We start from the raw sequence: 25,514 nt of genomic DNA on the forward strand, positions 1-25,514 counted from the left end.
TCCTGGAATCTTAACAATTATATGCCTATGTGTAGATTTTTTTTTAATCAAGGCTATTTGGAGTCCTATATGCCTCACTTATCTGTATGTCAAGCTCTTTTCCCCTCCTTGGGAAGTTTTCTGCCATGAATTCTGTGAAGAGTTTTTTTATGTCATCTGCACTCTCTCCTGTTTCTTCATTGACTCCAATCAGTCTTATGTTATTTTTCTTTGCATCATCTAGCAGCTGCTGGATTGATTTCTCATGTTCCCTTATAATTTTGAAGCAATTTTTCTTTTCCTGGTCATTAATTGCAGTCTTGTCTTCTGTATCTGTAATTTTCTCCTTGCATTTGCTCATTCTGCTGTGTAGACTTTCAATGGAGTTTTTCATGTCCTGGAAATCTATTTGCATCTGTTTTATGGATTCCATTTGTTTCCTATGTTGGGATTCCATCATGTTCCTCAGCTTCTCTCTAGATTTTATTAATCATGTGTTGCACTAGGAGCACAATTTCTCCTGTTATCTGAGAAATTATTTCTGATTTCATTTTTTCCAGATCCCCTTTTGTTGCCAGTTCAGTGGGTCCAGGTTGTTGAGTATCAGAGTGTTCCATCTCATTTCCCTTTGGGGTTGCTGTAGGTGATCTTGAAGTCTGTTTTTGAGACTTATTTATGTGTTTTCTCATTTTTACTGCGGGGCGGGGGTGTGCTGTTGGTGCCCATGTGCCTCACCTCCTCTGAGCTGGGAGAGGTGGAATAAGGGCTGGGAGCGGCGGTAGTGATGGTGGCCCAAAAGCCCTTTCCTCTGGGCTGGGAGCAGTGTGATGGTGGCTCAGAAGCCCCTACCTCTGGGCCAGGAGTGGCAGGATGGATGACAGCTCGGAAGCCCCTTCCTCTGGGCCAGGAGTGGCAGGATGGATTGGGTATTTTGTTATAGTAATAGAAAATGTACTGAGGCAGGGAGACTGGCTGAACTAGTTAGATTTGGTATATGTGTTGCAAGTAGAATTGATTGTATGTGTTGATAGATGGCCTAGGAGTATGAGTGGACAGAATGAGGACAATCCCTGGATTTTTGTCTTGAGTGACTAGGTTTCTAGTGTCCTCTACTGACATGGCTGAGAGAAGAGAAAATGGGTTTGGTAGGAGCTGAGGGGTATTAAGAATCAGAAGTTTCATTAGGCATTTCAATAGGCATTTTCAGGTTATAACTTTTACAAATATAAATCCTGTAAAAAATTCAACGACTATTGCTCTGCATTTTCAAACTGGGCAGAAAGCAGTTAACTTCGTATTTCTTCATTATCCACAGCTTATGCACTCTTGACTCCAGCTTCTTCAAAGTCTTGATATGTTATCAGGATCAGCTTCTATTCTTTTTTTCATGAGGACTGACTGATTCATGGTATTGGGTGTTGTCTTTTGTTTGATCTGCATCTTCTCTCAACTGTGATCATTTGTTGCTGAATAATTAAGAATAGCTCTTGGGCCAGGGATTTAGCTCAGTGGTTCCACCGCCTGCCTTGCAAGCACAAGATCCCGAGTTTGATCCTTGGTACAAAAAAAAAAGAATAGTTCTTTTCTGTTTAAAATACTTTTTAAATTAAAAAAAATTTTCCTCCCCAGCTACTTCTGCAACCAGGATTGTTCCAGTTTCCTGAGCATTCCTGAGAATCAGTGTCCACCTTAGCCAAGATTTTTAAATGTTGACCATGTTGACCTGAATTCTTTCCAGAAGCATTTTTGTATACTTTCAGAAGAGTGGTTATTTCTCATCAAAAGCGCAAACATTATTTGGAAATGTTATGACAAAACTATGTGTATTTTCATGGTGCGATCTTGACCTTGCCATTTTACCCTTCCTTCCTGGTTTCCATCTGGACCATTGGAATTAAGAAGAGGGCAATAGAAAACACCACATGAGAAGCAATGGGAGTGACAGAAAGTCCCTGCAGGGAAAGTGAGGGAACCTGGAATTAGGCTGGCATTACCACTCTTAGCTTGACCAACTTTGGTATATGACTTGGTGGTGTTACTTTTGCATTTGTAGAATAAGAAGTTTTATACAATGATTTATAAGGGGCTTTTTCAATAACATTGTCAAATTCTATGAGGACAAATCAGCCTGCAGAGAATACAGAATGCAGAAAATTCCTGAAATTCACTCAGCTCCTTTGTTCCTAAATATTGAATTCTTAAACAGATTCTTTGGGTAAATGCTTTAAGCAATTTTTGATTTTTAAGAAGTGCATAAAATAGGGCTGGGGATTTAGCTCAGTGGCACCACACCTGCCTCGAAAGTGCAAGGTCATAAGTTTGATCCCGAGTACAAAAAAAGAAAGAAAGAAAGAAAGAAAGAAAGAAAAATAAATGCATAAAATCTGAGCTTCTTTGCTATACTTACCAGTAGATGGTATATAAACAACACATTGGATTGAGAGGAAATCAATAGCTTTATTTTTTGATATGTATGAGTGCTGTTTACTAATTGTAAAATACAGATATTATCTCCTTTGCTCTTACAATATCCGGTGATGCATATGGTGATAGTAAATCCCCATGTAAATGAGTGAGTTCTCTTAGTAACTCTGCTTCCTTGGGTACTTTTTTCTGACTTTGACAACTAGATGATATTATTCATGTAAACAAATCTATGACTGAAGTTTAAAAAAACAAGTAGGATATATTCCAAAGTTGGGAAATTTTGTGGAATCTAACTGACTAACACAGAGTCAGATAGAGCATGTGTTATAAAATCAGTGTCATGAAATGAATACTTGCAGTTTGGTAGGACTGCCTGTCATATCATGTAGCACAAATAAAAGAAGGCACAGGAGGTGGAAAGCCAACTTGAATAGGAAGGATGAAGTTTACTAGGGAAAGTTGCCAAGAACCCTAAATTCTATTGGCAGAGGTGTGCCATAGGATTTCCATTCATTCAGAAATATTTTAGGGGTAACTGTGCTGTATTTTCTGGGTATTATTGTGGGGAGTAGGAATAGAAAAGTGATGAGAACAAACATTTTGATGGGGAATGGGGAAAGAAAGATAATTAAAAGTAAACTAGCAAATAGGATTATTTAAATTGAGATAATAGTAAATACTATGAAGGCCATGGAACTGGGTAATGTGATTGGGGTGACTTTGGAGCAGACAGGAGTGGCTACATTAACAGGATGGAACTGTCCTTGAAGAACTGACTTTTGAGATGAAACTTAAACAATAAGGAGGAGCCAGGCACAGGAACATAGAGGAAGAACACTTTTGGCAGTGGAAAGTGAGTAGAGATTTGAATATTTGTGAACTGTGAGCCCAGTGCCAGTGGACAGAGTGGCAGGCAATTTGTATTTTAAGTGAAATAGAAAGCCATGGGAGGATTTTTGTTTTTTTCTTTTTATTATTCTTATTTATTTATTTACTAAAGTGAGTCGTTTTAACAGGGCCTAGGCTGAAGCATGGGGGATGGGCAGTATACAGGAGGGGGCCCTGCTGGACTAAAACCCTTCCACAGGAGGATTTTAAACAAAAAAATGGCATGGTCTGATACACACATGTAAAAGATAAGAACTCTCTGAAGAATGGATTATACTGTAGAACAAGGAGGACCACTCCTTGGAGACTATTGCTTTAGTCTAGATTAGAGAGGATGTGGATTTATTTCTGGGGCCGGAGATTTAGCTCAGTGGTTCCACCACCTGCCTTGAAAGCGCAAGGTCCCAAGTTTGATCCCCAGTACCTAAATAAATAAATAAATAAATAAATTTGGCTTCCTGGAAGAACCAAGAGAAGTTTACAGCTCATACAGCAGCCTCCTCTTACTTTGAAAATATTAATTATAAAATATCATAAATTAACAACCCATAGGTTTTAAATGTCTCCCATCACAATATATTGTTATAGTTATTCTATTTTATTTTTAGTTAATTTCTTACTGAGCCTAACTTATAAATTAAGCTTTATTATATGTATGTATTTACAGGGAAAAGCATCGTATATATAGGATTCAATACACACAAGCTTAAATATCAGATGGTTTCTCTTATATGGGAAACTCAAAATACAAGTAGAAAAATAAAAAATAATCAGAAACAGGGAGATGGATCTTTCGCAAAAGAAAAGGGGGCCAAGTCATAGGGGAGGGGCAGAGAGGAGGGGATGACAAAAGAATTGAGATGTGTTATATCTATGTACCAGATCCCTAATGGAGTACAATCATTATGTATAGCAAACATGTACTAACAAACAAATAAAAATTGAAAAATAATCCAGTGTTTGAAGCATCTACTGGGGAGCCCTAGAAAATGTCCCCCATAAATAGGGTGGGAAGAGCTCCTCTATTTAGATTAGTGGATCAGAACAAAAATGTGAAGAAAAATTTATCCCAAATTCTGAATTATTACTCACAAAAGACAGAAAATTAAGCAGAAGAAAAGAGATACAGTAGGTTCTGAAGGATGGGAATTTCTTGAGTTGACCCTGAGCAGGACTGTAAATTAAGAAAACCAGAAGTTATCATCACCTGTGCAACTTCATTATTGGTGAAGGATAGGCAGGAAGAGCAAGGAACACCTCATATTGGGAACGGTGCTGGGTTGAAATTCAAGAGCCAGAGACAAAGACAGCTGTGCAGTGCCCTCTGTGTGTGACTCAAGTACAAAATCACACAAAAAAGGGAAAGATAACTGTGCAGATCTGACTACCACTCCACAGTGGGATCTTCCAGTTGGGACTGGGTTCTCCCTATGGAACTTTCTAAAATGTCTCTTTATATAAATCTCAAAACAATATCCTTGCTTTACAATGGTTCCCACCCAGGGCAATGTTACCTCCAGTGGACCTTTGACATTGTGTCAGACCCTTGCAGTTGTCCCACCTGGGAGTGGGGAGGGAAGTGCCAGTGGCACCCAGGAGGAGCCAGGGATGGTGCTGAGCATCTCTTGAGGACAGGACCACCCACATCGTTCAGTTAAATGGCCCAGCCTGCATATTGCAACTGTGGGACTCTGGTCTGGAAAAAACATGATAGAAGTGTTAACCATGATTGCTTCTGGATAGGATTATGGTGATTGTTTTCCTCCTGTTTTAAATTTTATTCTTTCCAAATATTTAATATTGAGCTCTCATTTCACAGTCATCAAACAAGCAAACAAACCCTTAAGAACTGAAAAGCAAATATCACCTCCATCAAGCAAACGTCTCCACAGATCTAGGTCATGAATCTCCTGATACTCGACTTCCAAGGCAAAATGCCATCAGGCCTCTCCAGTGTGAGTCAGGCCCAAGGTGGGAGGAGCCCTTGACTTCAGCCTGTCTGATCTAGGGTGTTGCAGACTTTATTAGCAAACAGGCAAGATTTCCACTGAGTCATTTGCCCGTGGCTTTGCTCTACTGGCTCAAGTCTTCCTGTGTTTTGGTAGGGGAGAAACTGAAGAGGAAAAACAGGCTGTTTTGTTTCTTGTTGATTTGTCCTGTCAGTGAGCAACACCTGGATCCCTGGCTAGTGCCCTTTGTTCTGGGGCTTGCATAGCAGGACCAGTGTGGACGGAACTCTGAGGAAGAGTTCCCCCAGGTCAATTACTGTGGGCCTCCAATCTTTAGGAAATCTATTCAAGACCTCTGGAGGATGTCTGCAAGTACGGATAGTGCTGAACTCTGTATGTATTGTGGTTTCTCCTATACACACCTATGTACCTACAATAAAATTTAATTAATAGGTACAGTAAGCAATTAGCAAAAGCTAATAGAACAATTATGACAGTAGGCTGTGATTACAGTTATTTAAAAACCTATGGATTTTTATTTCTGGAATTTTCCATGTAATATTTTCAGACTTGGATTGACCTCAAGTAACTGAAACTCTAGAAATTGAAACCATAGATTGGGGAGTGGGTGGAGTATTATATTAACTGAAATGTCAGGTAATATTCACTGAAGAGGCTTCCTTGGCAATAAAAGTGCAATGAGAAGTAAAATAGAACTGTGTCTTCAGTGAGAAAAATTATCCAAATTGAAGACATGGAAAACATTTCTGGCTGTGAACATACAGCAGCCTGCCCTCCCTCCTTTTTTCTTTCTTTTTCTCCTCATAAATAAATACATAGAAAACTCCATAAAGAATTACACTAAATTGCAACTTTTACATAAACAAAATTCCTGATCACGCTCATAACTTGACTTCAACCGAACCAAATATGGGTTAAATCTCCTCCCGTTCCCATGGAGCACTAACACCTTGATGGCCCAGATCAGCAGCTAGGTTGGGTAAAGTTATTAGTTTGTTAAATAATTTAGGCCAGGGTCACAGGCAAACTCTGACCTGAATAATCTAGAGGAACTGTACCATCGTGCGCCGGTTTGTTCAGATGCGGCAGCTGTTGAGAAGCACTGGCTCATACAGCAAAGTAGAACTTCAGAGTGAGTGGTTTCTAATCTGTGACCACTTGCAATCTGCTATAGTAAGAGGGCAGGCTGATCTCTGTTTCTTTTTTTTTTCTTCTTTTTTTTTGTATTAAATTCTTTTATTGGTACATTGTAGGTATACAACACAATTACATTTCTCATTGGGAATTGTACCTTTACATGATGCAACTTGGTTCTTATTCTTTCCCCACTCCTAGCCCTCCCTTCACGCCCTCCACCCTTTCCTATTTACAAAGACTTTATTTCCATTATTTCCATTTCTCATCATTTTTCCTTTCCCTTCTTTCCTTTCCCCTGCCCCTCCCACTAGCCCTACCCTTTTGGACCTTTTCTTCCTATTTTACATTATAGATTATTCATTCTAATCATTGGTACATTTTAGGTATACAATATAATGACATTCATCATTGGAAATTTGCACCTTTACATAGTCTCTCTTGGTATTTTTCACCCTTGCCCAGCCCTCCCTTCAACCCCTCCAGTCCTCTCTATTTACAAAGATTTTGTTCCTATTTTTCCATTTTCTCATATTAATCCCATTCCCTTCTGTCCTTTCCCCTAGCCCTCCCACTTCCTTCCCCTTTGCCCCTTTTCTTCCTATTTCACATTACCTATTATACATTTAGTCCTTATTTACACTTTCAGTTTCTCACATCAGAGAAACTATTCGGTATTTATACATGGGTGTCCTATTTATTTCACTTAAGAATATCGCCTCAATGTGCACCCACTTAGCTATAAATGTCTCTAATTTCTCATTTTTATGACTGAGTAGTACTCCATTTTATAAAAAACCACATTTTCTTTATCCAGTCTCCAGATGATGGGCATTTGGGCTGTTTCCAAGTTTTAGCTATCACAAACTGTGCTGCTATGAACATGGGTGCACATATGTCACTATGGTGTGATTCTTTTAATTCTTTGGGGAAGATGCCCAGCAGTGGAATAGCTGGGTCAAATGGGACTTCCAGTCCTAGTTCTTTGAGGTATCTCCATACTGATTTCCACAGTGCTTGCACCAGTCTACACTCCCACCAGCAGTGGAGCAGGGTTCCTCTTTCCCCACAGCCCCACCAGCATTTGTTATTGGTGGATTTCATGATAGCAGCCATTCTTTCTGGAGTGAGGTGGAATCTCAGCATTGTTTTCATTTGCATCTCTCGAATGACCAGTGATGTTGAACATGTTTTCATGTATTTATTTGCTATTTCTACTTCTTTGTCTGAGAAATGTCTGTTCATTTCAGATGCCCATTTTTGGATTGGATCTTTAAATTTGGGAGGTCTGATCTTTTTAAGTTCTTTATAGATTTGAGATAGTAGACCTTTGGCTGAGGAAGAGCAGGTGAAGATTTCTCTTTTCACTGCTGGTGGTTTCTCTTGCTGTGCAGAAGCTTTTGAATAAGAAGAGATCCCATTTGTTGATTGTTTGTGGTAGTTCATGGGCAACTGAGGTTTTGTTCATAAAATCTTTTCCTACACCGATGTCTTCAAGGGTTCTACCTAACCTCTGTTCCAACTGGTTCAGAGTTTCTATTTTAATATTTAGATCTTTAATCCATTTTGATTTTAGTTTAGTGCATGGTGAGAGATACAGGTCTAGTTTTAATCTTTGGCAAGTTGAAGCCCAATTTTTCCAGCACCATTTATTAAAGAGGCTATCTTTCCTCCAGTGAGGGTGTTTGGCTCCTTTATCGAAGATGAGATGGCTGAGTGTGTCTGGCATTGTTTCTGCATCTTCTAATCTGTTCCACTGGTCCTCAAGTCTGTTTCTTTGCCAGTACCATGCTGTTTTTTTATCACGGTAGCTTTGTAGTATAGTTGCAGGTTGGGGATTGTGATACCTCCTGCCATGTCTCTGTTACCTAGAATTGCTTTTGCTATTCTGGGTCTCTTCTTGTTCCAAAAGAAGTTTTGGATTGCTTTCTCGAGGTCTATGAAGTATGTTGCTGGGATCTCAATTGGAATTGCATGAAATCTATATAGCAGTTTTGGAAGTATGGCCATTTTCACTCTATTAATCCTTCCTACCCAGGAGCAGGGCATGTCTGTCCATTTTCTGATATCATCTTCAATCTCTCTTTTCAGAGTGCCCTAGTTTTCAGAGAAGAGGTCTTTGATTTCTTTCATTAGGATGATTCCTAGGTATTTCAGTTTTTTGGATGCTATTGTGAAAGGAATTCTTTGCCCTATTTCTCTCTCAGTGAGTCTGTCATTCGTGTAGAGGAAAGCTATTGATTTTTGTGTGTTGACCTTGTAACAGCTACTTGACTGAATTTGGTTATTAAGTCTAGAAGACTTTTGGTGGAGTTCTTGGGGTCTTCTATATAGAGTATCATGTCATCTGCAAATAATGACAATTTGACTTCTTCATTACCTATCTTTATTCCTTTTATTTCTTTCTCTTGTCTAATTGCCATGGCTAATGTTTCCAGAACTATATTGAACAAGAGTGGTGATAGTGGACATCCTTGTCTTGTTCCTGATTTTAGTGTGAAGGATTTCAGTTTTTGACCATTTAGTATGATACTGGCTGTTGGTTTTTCATAGATGGCTTCTATCAGTTTGAGGTAGAGACCATCTATTCCAATTTTTGGTAGGGTTTTTATCTTGAATACATCTTGGATTTTGACAAATGCTTTTTCTGCGTCTATGGAGATAATCATATGGTTTTTGTCCTTGGCTCTATTGATATAGTGTATTACATTAATTGATTTGCGTATATTGAACCATCCCTGCATCCCTGGGATGAATCCCACTTGATCAGGGTGTATGATCTTCTTGATGATCTTCTGCATTCTGTTTGCCAGTATCTTATTAAGGATTTTTGCATCTATGTTCATTAGTGAGATTGGCCTATAGTTCTGTTTTTCAGTTGAGTCTTTCTCTGCTTTGGGGATCAAGGTGATGCTTGCTTCCAGGAATGAATTTGGGAGTATTGCTTCCCTTTTAATTTCATTGAAGAGTTTAAACAGCCGTGGCAGCAGTTCCTCTCTAAATGTCTTGTTGAATTCAGCAGTGAAGCCATCAGGGCCTGGGCTTTTCTTAGTTGATAAGTTTTTAATTATATTTTTAATTTCATTGGTTGATATTGGGTTGTTCAGAATTTTTAGGTCTTCTTCATTCCACTTTGGTAATTCATATGTATCTAGGAATCTGTCCATTTCTTCTGTGTTGTCCATCTTATTGGCATATAGGTTCTGGAAGTAGATATTGATGATCCTCTGGATTTCTGCTGGGTCTGTTGTAGTTTCACCCTTGTCATTCCTAATTGCATGGATGTGGGCCTTTTCTTTCCTTTTTCTGATACGGTTGGCTAAGGGTTTGTCAATTTTGTTGATTCTTTCAAAGAACCAACTCTTGGCTTCATTGATTTTTTGTATCGTTCTCTTAGTCTCCATTGCATTGATTTCTCCTCTGATCTTTATAATTTCCTCTCTTCTATGAGCTTTGGGGTTGTCCTGCTCTTCTTTTTCTAGAAGCTTGAGGTTCAGCATCAGGTTGTTTAATTGGGCTCGTTCTGTTTTCCTAATATGCATATTCACTGCTATGAATTTCCCTTGCAAGACTGCTTTCATTGTGTCCCATAGATTCCAATATGTTGTATTGTCATTGTCATTTAATTGAAGGAACTCCCTGATTGCTTCTTTAATTTCCTCTGTGATCCATTGGTTATTCAGAAGTGTGTTGTTCAATTTCCACGTGTTTATGAAATTTTTTGAGTTTCTTTTGCTATGGATCTCCAATTTCATCACACTATGGTCTGATAATATAGAAGGGATAACTTCCATTCCTTTGCCCTTACTTAAACATGTTCTATGTGTGAGTATGTGGTCTATTTTGGAGAATGAGCCATGTGCAGCTGAGAAGAATGTGTATTCTGATTTTGTGGGGTGGAAGACTCTGTAAACACCTGTTAAGTTCATTTGTTCAAGAGTTCTATTGAGTTCTAGTATTTCATTCCTTATTTTTAGTCTAGTTGATCTATCTATTTGTGACAGTGGGGTGTTGAGGTCCCCCACTACAGTTGTATTAGTGTATATATGACTTTTCATGTCCGTTAGTATTTGTTTTATATAGTTGGGTGCACTAGTGTTTGGTGCATAGATATTTATGATTGTCATCTCTTCCTCTTGGATTGTTCCCTTTACAAGGATGTAGTGTCCTTCTTCATCTCTCTTAATCAGTGTTGGTTTGAAATCTACTTGATCTGCAAAGAGGGTAGCTACTCCTGCTTTTTTTCGGGTTCCTGTCACATGGAGTATTGTTTTCCACCCTTTAACTTTCAGTCTATGAGTTTCCTTTTGAATGAAGTGTGTTTCTTGTATGCAGCATATTGTTGGATTTTGCTTCTTGACCCATTTCTTTTGATTGGTGAATTGAGAGCATTAACATTGATGGTTATAACTGAAACGTATTGACTTGTCACTGCCATGACTTTTTCTTTTTGTTGGGTTCTCCCCCTTGACATTTAATTTCTTGTCATGCCAGATGGGTTCATTCTGCTTTGCTTCTTGGAGTTGTGATCTTCAATGTCTGTTCCTAGGATGTTTTGTAAAATTCTTTGGAGTGCTGGTTTGGTATTCACGAAGTTCCTAAGGTGCTCTTTGTCATGAAAGTATCTTATTTCTCCATCCATTTTGAGAGATAGTTTTCCAGGGTACATCAATCTGGGTTGGAGGCTGTTTTCTTTTAGGGCTTGGAATATGTCACGCTCAGCTCTTCTTGCGTTGATGGTTTGTGTTGAGAAGTCTGCTGTGATTCTGATGGGCTTTCCTTTGTATGTGATTTGTTTCTTTTCTGTTACTGCTTGGAGAACTTTGTTCTTCTGTTGTGTTTCTGGAATCTTAACAATTATTGCCTATGTGTAGTTTTTTTTGATCAAGGCTATTTGGAGTCCTATATGCCTCACTTATCTGTATGTCAAGCTCTTTTCCCCTGCCTGGGAAGTTTTCTACCATTATTTCTGTGAAGAGATTTTTTATGTCATCTGTACTCTCTCCTGTTTGTTCATTGAGCCCAATCAGTCTTATGTTATTTTTCTTTGCATCATCTAGCAGCTGCTGGATTGATTTCTCATGTTCCCTTATAATTTTGAAGCAATTTTTCTTTTCCTGGTCACTAATTGCAATCTTTTCTTCTATATCTGAAATTCTGTCCTCACATTGGCTCATTCTGCTGTGTAGACTTTCAGTGGAGTTTTTCATGTCCTGGAAATCTATTTGCATCTGTTTTATGGATTCCATTTGTTTCCTATGTTGGGATTCCATCATGTTCCTCAGCTCCTCTCTAGATTTATTAATCATGTCTTGCACTAGAGGCACAATTTCTCCTGTTATCTGAGAAATTATTTCTGATTTCATTTTTTCCAGATGATCTTTGGTTGCCAATTCAGTGGGTCCAGGTGGTTGAGTATCAGAGTGTTTCATCTCATTTCCCTTTGGGGTTGCTGTAGGTGATCTTGAAGTCTGTTTTTGAGACTTATTTATGTGTTTCCTCATTTCGACTGAGGCGGGGGGCTGTTAGCACCTGCACGGATTTCTTCCTCTGAGCTGGGTGAGGTGGGACAGGGGCTGGGAGCAGCGGTAGGGATGGTGACCCAAAAGCCCTTTCCTGTGGGCTGGGAGGAGCCGGAGGGATGGTGGCCGGGAAACCTCTTCCTCTGGACCAGGAGCAGTGGGATGGTGGCTCAGAAGCCCCTCTCTCTGGGCCGGGAGCGGTGGGAGGGATGGTGGCCCGGAAGCCCCTTCCTCTGGGCCAGAAGCAGTGGGACAGAAGGTGGCCCAAAAGCCCTTACCTCTGGGCTGGGAGCAGCGGGAGGGATGGTGACTGGGAAGCCCCTTCCTCTGGACCAAGAGCAGTGGGACGACAGCTCAGAAGCCCCTACCTCTGGGCCAGGAACTGTGGGACTCTGTACCTTGATCTGGTGGTCTGGTGTCCTCTGCGTCTTTGTAGAGTGGAATCAGGTGGCTGCCTGTCTGCAGTGGGGTGATTCGGTGTCTTTGGTGTGACTCAGGACCTCGGTAGGGCATGCACAGACCTGCCTGTTTGCAGTGGGCTGATTAGGAGTGTGTTCCGTGTGACTTGGGACCTTGATAGGGTGTGGACAGACCTGCCTGTCTGCAGCGGGGTGATTCGGTGTGTGTTCTGCGACTGGGGACCTGGGTAGGGTGTGGGCAGACCTGCCTTTTCTGCATCGAGGCGATTTGGCGTCCTCTGTTTCTATTTCAAATTTTGGAAAATTGCACCCATCATGGTTATGTGGCCATGAGCTTGTCGTGAGGAGTTATTTTAAAGCACTTTGCATATAAAAATGTACAATAAAATTGCAGTTTTTCAGATGCTCCATCACCTGTCTCTTTCAGAGAGTCTGCCAAAATTCACACCCCTCCCAAGCTGATGTTTCTGGTCCTAATATTGAAAATTGTGTTTACAAGATTAAACCTTTTAGTTTAAAAAGTTCTGTAATTTCCCTTTTCAATAATTCACCTGATTATAAAAAAAAGTGGACTTTTCTTTCCAAATGGAAGCATCTATTCCACAATCATAGGAGTTCTTGTTTGAAAATTGAAAGACTAGTGGAGTTATGTCACCATTTAGTTCAATACCATATTGAATCCTAGTATTCTTATTGAAAATCCTAGCAGATTTGTCTTCTGTAACACTTTAATGTAGACTTCATTTAGATTTGAGGCACTAGAGTGAAAAATAACAGCATTCCTTCAGAGGAAAATATTTCTTTTATAAAGAGCAATCTGGAATAGACAAAAAAATGAGAGACAGTTGGGGGGGGTGTGACCCCAAAGGGGATATTGGGTCTCCATCCCCCTTCTTTCTTTCTTTCTGGCTATGAGGTGCATGGTTTTGCTTCCCTATGCCATGTGCCCTGCCATGATCTGCTGCCTCCACATGGGCCCAGAGCAATGGGGCACTTTTCTCTCTGTAAGTTGATTATCCTAGTATTTGTTACAACAATAGAAGCTAACACAAGAGCAAACCAGTCGGATGGGTAAAGAAATAACCTGAAAGAAGATATCCCAAAATCAGAAAAATGTGATATCTTGGTGGTCACAAAAAGAAAGTGGTTAAACTTTGGAAAATTGAGATAAAGGCAAATCATCTGCCTATGATCCTGTTACTAAAAACCCCCACATGATTGATAATGAAAAAGGAATGGGTAAAAGAAAAAGGGTGATGGTCAACAACCTTGTCTAGTACTATGGGCATTAAGAAATATCTGGGTAGTTCCCCAGCAATACAGAGGTCATTGGTCCTGGACATAAAATCAGACCTCAGTATCTTTGGGAGGGATTACTTATTTTGGAACATACTGTGTTCAGGTTAAATTTAGGGAAGAGCCACAATGTCTGTAAAGCTTTCATTTGGCTGAGTAACATCACTTCATTTTTAAATAGGTATGTTAAAAGAAGCCTCTGGATCTGATGTGTCATTGATTATAGGGAAAATAATGGGTGTCTGATAAGCATGACACCTCATTCTTTATATGTTCCTAGCTTTCCGCAGCTCAAAACATTGTTGAAAACACTTTGTCAATATCTACAAGAGGCAGGTGTTAATACATGGTATACACAACTGTCAAACTGAGATAATTGGATGAAAACAATTCTGTCATGAGTCACAGTTATTACTATTTACTTCCTGAATACTCAGTTGCACAGGTATCTGATTGCTGAAGTAATGCCTGGATGTACCATGGAATGTAACATGCATATGTAAATATCTCTGGCCATTATCTTATCTACTCAGTCAAAAGTTAATGCCTTCCTTGAGTTTGCCTCATCTACCTGAACTTTGCCCTAATTTACTTTCAATTTTTAAGTATCTGTGATAGATTTGTTGTCATTTTATTTCTCTCAGTGTTTATACCTTGTGTGTTTCCCCAGGTGTTGTTTAGCAAGTTTCACCAGATACCTCAATTCAACGTGAACTAAACTTTGTTGTACCTTCCAAGCAAATTTTGTGATAATTTTTTTTCTGATTGCAACAGATACCTGTAGGGATAATTAGACTTGATTTTTATAGCAAATGAATATTTCCCATTCAGTAAAGGACAATGACAATAACTCTAGGACAACTAAAGAGAGAGGGAAGAGGGATCAGTTGTGTTTAAGATTTTCTACTCTTTTTCTCAGAACCATATAGTAGATTTTTGTGAAATCATAGGAACCAAAGCCCTGGAAGTTAAGCTAGCAATTGTAGAAGGTCAAAGTAGTTGTGGGAAAGACTTTGTTGTTGTTGTTGTTGTTCTGTTTTTTGGTACCGGGGATCAAACTCGGGAGCTTGTGCTTGCAAGGCAGGCGCCAGAACCACTGAGCTAAATCCCTGGCCCCGGGAAAGACTTTTGATGAAATGAAGTTGATACTTGAGTCTCATTATGAACCAAAGTAATCCATAAATCAACAGCATTATCAAATAATAGTAGAAAACATCTAATAAAGGATTATTCCAAGCCAGGAAGTGTTTTCACTTTAATTCTCACAGCTTTGTAAAGAAGGCCTGTCCCATCTTTGAGCCGCCTCCTGCTCTGACTGTGTCCTCTTAGATGTTCAAAAGCAGATGTCTCCCAGGTTCTAGTTTTTAAAAAGCACTTTAAAAAGTGCTCTACTTACTGCCTTTGCATTATATCATTTTTTGTAAGCTTTTTTGAGGACCAAGTTTGGTCTATCTTGTGCTTAATTATATTATCTTCTCAATCTGTTGTTGACAAATATGGAAACAGTGTTTTTGTGCAATTTGATTTTAATTTACATTTCACATATTTGCCACAGCCCACATTGCTGAAGGGTCCACGGAGTGAGAAATGATGGTGGGAGATTAAGAAAAACAAAGACATACAAGAGGTGCGGCCAGGTGGGGCTGTAACTCCTAATGGGAGAAAAGACCCCAGGAAAATGCAGCACATTTATTTATAGTGGTAGAGACAAGGGAAGCATAGGGGGCGGTAAAAGGGGCTGGTCTGTAACCAGAGCCAGGAGAGTAACTAAGGTCTGCAGGACATCATGCTTGATGGTTTTCTGGCAAATGGCCAGGGAGGAAGACAGTGCTCTTCTTGGCCAGTCCTTGCTTCATCATGTCTTTCTGTTGCCTGTTCTCCTCCTGCTGGGCCCTGCCTCCTCCGCGGTAAGAGGCGAGTTAGGCTTGGCCATAGTGATCTACAGTGCAGTGCTCCCAGCACATATCCATTAGTACACCTTTGTGCCACAGTATATTTTTTGAGAACCAATCTAAACTTTTGACAGTTGAAAGTCTAAGTGAGGACGGTCTACCTGTGAGTAACTCACATTTAGTATCACTAGAAAAAAATTAGATACTTTAGTTTGATTCATAAACGTTTGACTTCATATTGTGTCAGATATTATATTAAGAACTGGGGAATACAAGGAGAATGCCGCCTAATCTATCAAAGACTTTTCAGGTTTATGTGTATATGGTTATTATGGATCACTGAAAATTTAAAAATTTTTTCTAAAGAGTCTCTTAGTAAAAAAATAACCATAATATAATGGAATGATCAGTAATAACTTACTAAACTGCAGTATGGAAATACAGAGGATGACCTAACCAAATTTTGAATTAGCAAAAAAATTTTGTAAATTACTTTAATATTTAATATGTTATTTGATCTATCTTTCAGTTTAAGAAGAAAATTACCAGGAAGACAGTTTAGAAGCATAAATGAAGGCATGGAAGTATAAAAAGGATTTTTTTGGAGGATAACAGTGAGGACTCAGGGGATGGGAAGGCTTGAATTGCATGGTCATAATGTGGGGAGCCATGAGCAAAGGCTGGAGAATGGATTGAGATGGGATGGAGAGAGGTCTTCCAGATCAGATTTATTTGGCCTTAGTTTGGAAGCAGGAAGCCACAGAGAGTTTAAAGTCAACATCAGCTTTATATTTTACAGTGATAATTTGACTTGTCATAAGAAACATAGTGGAGGTGGATATAAGTAGGCTCCCAGGAACCAGTTCATTAAAATATAATGGCTAATAACTCAATAGACAATGAAAACTAAAATTAATATGGTACCCTTGGATTCCAGAGGCATTTCAGGGGTTATTTATTTATTTATTTATTGTGGGATTGGGGATTGAACCGTAAGCCTTGCCCATGCTAGACAAGTGCTCTATCTCAAGCTGCATTCCCAGCCCTGTTTCAGGGGCTTCAAAAAGGACTCAAGAGACTATTTTGGAGAAGAGGCAGAGAGAAGGTTAGAGAAAAGAAGAAGTTAATGGCTAGGTGTGGTGGTGCACACCTCTAATCCCAGTACTCCAGAGGCTGAAGCAGGAGGATGACCATGAGTTTGAGGTGAGCCTGAGTTACACAGTGAGTTCAAGGCCAGCCTGAACTACATAGAGAGACCCTGTCTCAAAAAACCAAGAAAAATGATAATAATAAGAATAAAAGAGGGTAATGTCTTCAGAAATGTATGATGCTTTTGTTAAGATTGGGAATAATTTCGTGAGAATAAACTGGGGGAAGGGAGAGATACAGAATTCAAATTGCAATGTATTCAGTTTGAGATGATATTGGGAGACCTCGGAATCTAGGCTTATGGCACCTTTGTTATTTCCTATGTGATTATACCATTCCTGGTATTTACTGTAATCACACACATCAGTTATGTGTGAAGAAGAACTTCCAATCTTGTATAACAATCCTTTTCTTTGCCATACAGAAAAATGATATTTTTATCAGTGCCACTTTTGTTGTTATTGTTGCTATTTGATGAGATTGGCTTAAAACTTTCCCCATATTTTCTTAATTATAGTGGCTGGGGGAAAGTATTAAATTGTGTTCATAAAATGGTTGGCTATAATTTGGCTCTAATGATAATAGCTTAGAATTATGAAGCAGCAATATTTTAGCCCTAGAGAAACAAACTTTATCTTGAGCACATGTGTTCATTTGTCTTTCTCATCTGATGTTGCTTGAAAGTTTTATTTTTCCACTTTGAATACTGGATTCTGCCAAGTGTTTTAAAAGCTTTTCCCCTCTTCCCCTAAGAGAATAGTTTTTCTCCCTTTTGTCTGATAGCTGAGGAGTGAAGATTTAATTGTTGAGAAAAATATACACACTACAAACCTCAGAATGTTCCCACTGTCTTTAATGTTTGGTGTGTCTGACAGATTACCCTTTCAAAACAGGATAATAGGATAGGTGGTGCTGGAAAAAGACTTTTCCATCCAAGACAAAACCACTGGACATTGAAAAGAACTGGCAGTAGCCTGGACATTGCGGGGGATATATCCTTAGGGTACAGATTCTATAGTGAATGGCTTCCATCCCCTGAAACACACACCCCAGGCTCACTCTAGAAATCACCGTACAATGGAAAGAGCCCAGAGCAAGCATCAGGAAATTGGCATCTGTTCTCAACTCTGTTACTTTGTGGGACTGGGCAAATCTTCCCTTTTTCTGTGCTTCATTATCTTCATTTGCAAAAATTAATGGTTCATTAGATGATTTCTGGGTTTAGCCGAAAATAAATACAAGATGTTTTAAAGCAACTACGCATCAGCAATTTTTTGTGTACTTTTACACACAATACAAGTTGATTGTGAAAACCTATGCTAGCCATCCTTTTTCTGGGGAGAAAACTAAGGCTCAGAGAAATTAAGAGATTTATTCAGTCGGACAGTTAGTGAGCATTTTTGAGCCAAGGTCTTACTTATACAAAAGCCTTTTCTATCATATTGCTCTGCTGCTAAGCAATTTGTATTATTTCCCTAGAAGAACACAACATATAGATGCATCTGAAATAATAAAACAATAACTACTTTTCCTAGCCAGGCATGGTAGTGCATGCTATAATCCCAGCACTCTGGGAGGCTGAGGGAGGAAGATGAAAAGTTCAATCCCAAATTGGGAAATGTAGTGACTTAGTGAAACCCTGACTTAAAATAAAAAAAATCAAAAAGGACTGAAGAAGATGGAGCTTAATTTGAAGGCCCTAGGTTCGATTCCCAGTACTTGAAACAAGCAAACAATAAAAACATTCCTGAAACAGAGAACGGTGAGCACCTTTAAGAATTTAAGCAAGGCTGTAGAACATTCTCAAAGCTTTGTATAAAGAATACTGGACTACCCTGAAGTTATTATGAAGAGGTGTTGTAGCTCAGCAACAGGCATTTTCTTATTCCTGCTAAGATTGAGAAAGCATAATTTAAAAGCTGAGGAGGAAATAAAACACTGATTCTATTATGTATGATAGCTGCCTTATAAATTATGAGACAATTAAGAAAATGTTTATGTTGTCCTCTATCATTTAATAGGCTGCACATGTTTGAGAATTAATATTTGTCCTTTAGACAAATATTGTGTGTGTGCATACACACAGTAATTTCAATGGTGCTTTTGTGAGGCATCTGTAGAATAAATCAAGAGAAGACACTTTGACTCATACTGGGGGTGAGATCACAAAAGGACCAGTTCCCTGGAGTAACATCCCCTCTTCCCTAACCTGCCCTCAACTCCTCTAAAGATCTGGAGAGCCAAAGACTAATGCTGACTTAACTATAGATGCTCTGAGGAGGTCACCCCATAGGGAATGTCTCAGGCGTGGGAAGTGTAAAAAGTTGGGGTGGGTGGGAAGGGGAGGAGAGAGGTCAGAACTCCAGATGTCATGGTGATATGAATGGATCACAAATGTTTGAAGAACCAGCCCTTTGTGAAAAGGGGGACCCACCAATGCTGGGATGTGAGAGCAGGAGAAATAGGTGGTACAGCAGCAGTTGAAGAGACCCATTGTGAATAGCTTGAACATTCCGGAGACCTCAAGCTGGTTTTAAGCTTCCAGCTGCATATTTGTAGATTCTGATGCAGACCTATCTTTCAGATTGATTCTGTTCACTTCTCTCTATTGTACTGCTACTATTTGAGTCTGTGGCCACTTTCCTCTTCCTAGGTTACTGTTGCAGACTCTACCTAAGTCCCCAACATCATTTCTAACAATTTTCATCTACTAATCTTCATTACTCTAACACATACCTGAGATGAATCAACTTTAAAAGAGGAAAAGGTTCATTTTGGCTCGTGGTTTCCAAGATCTCACACTTGGCCTTGTTGCTCTGGTCCCATGGCAGCACAGTACAAAGTGGCAGTAGTGCAGTGACAGAGACAGTCTGCTTACTTCATGGCAACCAGGAAATAGAGAAGCAGAAAGGGACCTGGTCCCAATATACCCTTCCCCAGCAAGCCTTCAGTGTCCTAACTTCCTTCCACTGGGCCTCTCCTCCTAAACGCAGTACCACTTCCCAGTAGCACCCTAGGCTGGGAACCAAGTCTTCAACACATGGATTCTGGGAGACAGACCAGACCCAAACCATAGCAATCTGTGAATACATTTTGCACAGCGTGCGGAGGATAGATGTCTAAAATGCAAATCAGGTATTTCTGCATCTCAGTCTCAGCCCCTTTTATTGCTGTTCTCTTTGTCCCCCCCATGCTCAAGTTAACACCCTCTAGTGTGGGACATAAGTTCCCTTAGGGTTTTCCTGCTTGTTTCTTCTACCTCAAGCCTCAAAAACCTCTGTCACCCAGATGATGTTCTAGCTATGCTAAGCACCTTGCAGGACTTTGCTGCCCTTTTTTTCCCAAATAACATTTATTAATCCTTCATACTTCAGAAAAAATATTACTTCTGGGGGAAACACTGTCCCAACTCCTTATTCTGAGCATATGTTCATCTTTATGTTCCTGTAGCACTTGGTCACTGGCCTATAGGAGGATTTATCATACTTTCTAATATTTTTTCCATTTACTTGTCTGTATTCTTTACTCCTCAAGTAAAGAATCTTTTTATTTGTCATTGTAACTCCTTTCCCCAGATCAATTTCATATAGTTGACATTGAACTAAAGCTAGTTCTATTCCCCTTTTGTGAAAGTAATGAATCAATATATAGCATCACCCACAAAATAATTCCCCAGCTAAAGATAACTAAGATACTCATGCAGACTAATATTACCTAAAACAAACAATCCTACATCTTACATCTTTGTTTACCAATTCATATTTTATCCTGAGGCCCTAAAATTGCTTATCATCTTATGGGAGATCTCAGTTTCAGATCCTGTTTTATTTCATAGGTTAAATTTGCACTTAGAGCAAATTTCCATGTTTGTTGTGTGTGAGTATTGTTTGACATGGAAGGTTGGTCAGTAGGTGGAAATGTGGGAAGAGGAGGCCATGGTAGGGGCTCATACTAATTATTGTTTCTATGGGAACTTCCGGTAAAAAAGGAGAGGTGCTCAGGATCTCTCACTTGAAAAAGGTTTGGATTTTGTGGTCAGCTTCTTTTCCCAAGGTTATAGCTTCCCACACCACTTCTCAGCCCCTCCAAGTGATCTCCCCTTAACAATCCCCTCCTCACCTCTACTCAGTCCCAAAGCTTTGCCTAAGGAAAAAAAATGATTCCTTAGCAGCACAAAGTAAGAACCCCTATTCTAAAATGTTCTTTGTACTTTCTACTTGTGGAGAACTGATTATGAGTTAGGCACTATGTTATGTGATGTTGGTACAAAGACAGAGAAAGTTTACATTGTGACCTTCATCGTTGTTATGAAATTATTATTGCTGAAATACAGTATTCTTGATCTAAATTCTTAGATATATCAGATGTTAAAAATTCTGTTTGTTTATTTTTCATTATTATACAGTATCAGTAACTTGGTGGATTCTAAAATGGTTGGCTAGCTTTCTCATCCAAATGGTGGATTCAACTTTTGTAGAGTCAGCCTTTGATAGCTCTTTGGGACTGGTTCCAGGACCCATCCATCTTATGGATGCTCTTAGATCAAATGTCATAAAATGGCCTAGCATTTTCATACAACCTATATACATCTTCCCATATACTTTGAATCATCTCTAGGTTACTTATAATAGCCAATACCATGAAAATACTGTGAAAATATTGTTAAACTGTATTGTTTATGGACTAAGGACAAAAAAAGGCTGTATATGTTTAGTACAGATGCATTATTTTTTTCTCAAATGATTCTGATCCACAGTTCTTTGGATCCATGGATCTAGAGCCACAGATACCGAGGGCCCATACCTTCCTAAAATAAAAGGCTGGGTGTATAAAATTAAATAAACCTACAAGCTAGGCATGGTAGTGCCTACCTGTAATCCACACTCTGAGAGTTTGAGGCAGGAGGATTGCAAATATGAGCCCAGGCTGGACAACTTAGCAATTTGGTGAAAACTTGTCTTAAAAAAAAAAAAAATTAAAAGGGCTGGAGATGTAGCTCAGTGTCAAACCATGGCTAGGTTCAGTACTTCCCCCGCCCCCCACCCAAGATTTTAGAAAATGAAAGGTGAATTGAATTGTAAAGTATAGAATTACGACATGTTTATAGAACCAATACCATGAGTAAGACACTCTAAGAAAACAAATGTTTCCTTGTGGAAAATAGAAGTAATCTGAAAAGAAATGAATTAAAAAACTAGATCACTAAAACCAATGGCTTCTATTATTATAATCAGAAACAATTGAGAAATCATTAAACCCTTAAAATAACAGCAAGCTGTAGTGAAAAAAAATCTGGACACTCTGACCAAATATGTATGTGTGTGTGCATGTGAACCAGAAAAATCTTCATAAAAGAAGTACTGGCCTGCAGTTATTGGAATGGTAAATGTGTGGTAAATGTACTGTTTTCAAGGTTGAGAGGGAGGTCATTTCACAGGGAGCTACATAAACCAAACAGAGCAAATTCCAAGAAACTTCAGGTAGCTGGAGAGTGATTATAGGCTGAAGTGAGGTAGACATGCGGAGCTCATACCAGGCTCCAGCCTTGGAAGCCAGGCCAGGACTTGGCATTTTGTTTCGTTGGTAGTAAGAGAAACATTTACACATTTTGTGGACAAGCGGATTAATATTGAGGAAAGGCCATATGTGATCAAACGTGCTTGAGAATGATTGCCCTGAGCCCTGCTGCTAGAGGGAGACCAAAGATTATGTTGTGGGGAAGGAGGAAGTGTGGATCTGTGAGACTGCATAGACCAAGGCGGTAGCACCAGGTAGGGATCGAGGTGCACAGTTGGAAGGTGGTAGAACTTATTGAACCTGCCCAGTCTTGTGGCAGCATTCATCTTGACAGCAGCAGGATGAGGAGCAGATTCAGAGGAATATAATGAACCCCCTTTTAGCTCTGTGAATGCTCTGAAATGGCAGCAGCCATTGCATAATTGCAAAATTAGGGACTAGTCAGCTACTGGCTTTTAAGAATATAGATGCGGTCTCTTTTGGCCATTTCACTCTGAAAGATGACACCACGGGGTAAGGCACAAGGAGTGTTTTTTTGAGTAAGGAATTAAATGTAAATTTCTTTGCAGTTTTCTTTGCCTCTTTTCAACATTATGACTGGTTGTTCTGATTAGCAAGGAGATCCACAACCACGGTTAAAAAAACTATCAAACAAAATTATAGTCGTAGCAAGTAAAGAACAGAACCTTTAGATACTCCATGGAATTTGCTCTCCGGTCTTCCAGAATTTTTTTCATTGTACATTATTTTATGTAATCACTCACTGTATTTTAAGGGACCTTGCTGTAGTTTTCTTGTAATTTATTTCCCACATTTTTAATTTGAAATAGCTTAACTATACAAAAATAAATTAAAAAATAAGAAATAAGAAAAATAAAAAATAAGTAACATTAATACTCATATAGATTTAAGAGAAACCAAACTTCCAAAGCTTTTTTGTAAATAAAATTTCAGACATAGGACACTACCCTTTTTTTTGTTTGTTTGTTTAACATTTGTGTTTATTGAATTACTAAATATTTATTATTTGCTGTATAACAGGCAAAAGGACAAATAGTTTTATTCTTTCAGCAATGCCTGAGTCTTCATCATATAAAATATATACTGCTGAGTTAGTGTCCACACATTCTTCAACCTTCATGTACAGTTTTCTCACATGTTTTTAAAAATGTTGCATAGTGCCATAGACCACCAAATAGTCCAAATGCAGTCCTAAACACTAGGGGAATTACCATTCCTTTTATGTTCTTGTGACAAAGTAAGAACCAATGAAGTAAAACCCTTCCTTTCTATGGCAGTGGAACAGTATGATACTTGACTGCCAGGCGTCCATTTTTAGAAAAAGCCAAACCACTGGAATATATAACACCACATATTATGCTAACCAGTGAACTTCACAGAACACAGTTTTCCTTCTTTATATTACCTGAATACAAAGGATCAATTACAAGGAACTTGTAAGTAACTATGGTAGACAAAAATGGAAGTGCAGTTAATGATGCATATGTCTTCAAAGCCTCATGTTTAACACTCAAGGAGTGTCTCAAAAGAAAGTTTGACAGTATTGCAGAGAAACTAGATGATGTTGCAAGTGTTACTATTCCATGAAGATCTAAGGTCTTGTCTTTTCTAAGATCCTCAAATTTTTTTTCTATGATTTCGATGACCATTGGTCTTCTGAATTTTGCATCTCCTAGAGAAGAACTGGACTGAGCATTTGTATATATTGCTGTCTTTATGCCCTTGTGCGCTTCTTTGCCTCCCAGCGATAGCTGACTTGCATACTTCAGGTGTGCTCCAGGTTCTCGCCCCGAGCACCGCCATCTTAGCGGCTCCGACACTACCCTGTTACTATCTTATTATAACCATCCCATCTCCCTCTCCTTTTCCTTTCTCTCTTTGAGTATCTCAGAGATTTCACTGTCCTGAAGTCGATGTAAATCAGCCTTGTGCATGTTTGTTTTTTCAATAATTTCTACGAATATTATATTATTCAGAAAATATATATACAGTGTGATCAGAAAGTATGGTGACTATTTAAATAAAAATATTTATTGTAGTAAAAGACACATTACTATTCATCTCCCTCAAAATACTTCATAAATGTGGTTAGTTGCAGTGTCATGGCTGCCTTGATGTCCTGACTCTACTAAAAAAGTTTATTTTTCATGGTCATTTTGACTTTGGGGAAGAGTCAGAAGTTGTATGATGCCAGACTCAGTGAGTAAAGTGGATGAAGACACACTGTATTGTTTTTACTTGAGAGAAATTGTCAAATCAGAAGTGATGTGTGACACAGTGTTGTCATGATGGAGGATAAAATTGTTTGTCCACATGAAAGAGAACTTCCAGTATTGCTTCAGAAAGTGGCAAGAATGGAGGAATGGAGGGATAAGATTTTTTTTTTTTGGTACTGGGGATCAAACTCAGGACCTTGTGCTTTCGAGGCAGGCAGTGGCACCACTTAGCTAAACCCCAGCCCAAGGAGATAAGTTTTTTGAAGCACAGGTGAGTATAGTACTTTGAGAGGAATTAATGATAATGTGTCTTTTACAGTAATTTTTAAAAATTTAAACTCAATATACTTTTAATTACCCCTTGAAGTAAGTAACTGTTTCCATTATTCTTTTATTTCTATTTAATAGTTATATTCATGGTATACTTTATGTATTTCTTTTGGAGTTCCACTCTATAGAAGAAAAGTTATGTTTTTTGAGACTTACTATGTTTTTTCACATAAGTTTACTTTTTAATTTACTGGATGATGCAGCATTTGTCTCTCTATCCTGCTTGTTTCACTATTATTCACAAGGCTCCTCTGCATTCTCTGTGTGAGACTTGTTTTACATGTCAAACATTTGTCAATCTTGGTTATAGAATGATATCTCATTCGTGTTCAAACAGTCATTTCCCTTGATAACTGATGAGGTTGAAATATTTTCACATATTTACCAGCTGTTTTGATTTTCTCTCTGCTATATTTTCTGTTCATAGACTTTGGCCACCCTATATGTGTGTAATTATTGCCCATCCAATTTTTCTATTGCTCAAATATCTCACTTTAGGAACATCTTTCCATGCTCACCCCTCAAATCCAAGCATATCATATCAGTTTTAATATCCATTTGAGGAAAATGAAAGTTATTTCCAAATAAAGAAAAGTGATGTAGGCAGGTGGGCAGTGTGTTCTGTAAATAGATGTTTTAAGCTGGGGATTTAGCTCAGTGATTCTGCCACCTGCCTCATAAGCGCAAGGTCCCGAGTTCAATCCCTGGTACCAAAAAAAAGGGGAGATTTTAGGATAAGAGGAGATAGGATGTA

General features: G+C 38.9%; 1 protein-coding gene and 1 pseudogene across 3 annotated transcripts in view; one reads left to right on the top strand and one right to left on the bottom strand.

The window, feature by feature from the left end:
• Nucleotides 1–25,514, top strand: part of Tmc1 (transmembrane channel like 1) — a 455,769-nt gene that overhangs the window by 182,387 nt on the left and 247,868 nt on the right. The window lies entirely within an intron of this gene.
• On the bottom strand, nucleotides 23,218–23,950 carry LOC101712664 (complex I assembly factor TMEM126B, mitochondrial-like; annotated as a pseudogene).

Source organism: Heterocephalus glaber, unplaced genomic scaffold, assembly GCF_053883595.1.
Source record: "Heterocephalus glaber isolate CG9 unplaced genomic scaffold, H.glaber_assembly_v1.0 deba00001481, whole genome shotgun sequence".
NCBI classification, from domain to species: Eukaryota; Metazoa; Chordata; class Mammalia; order Rodentia; family Bathyergidae; genus Heterocephalus; species Heterocephalus glaber.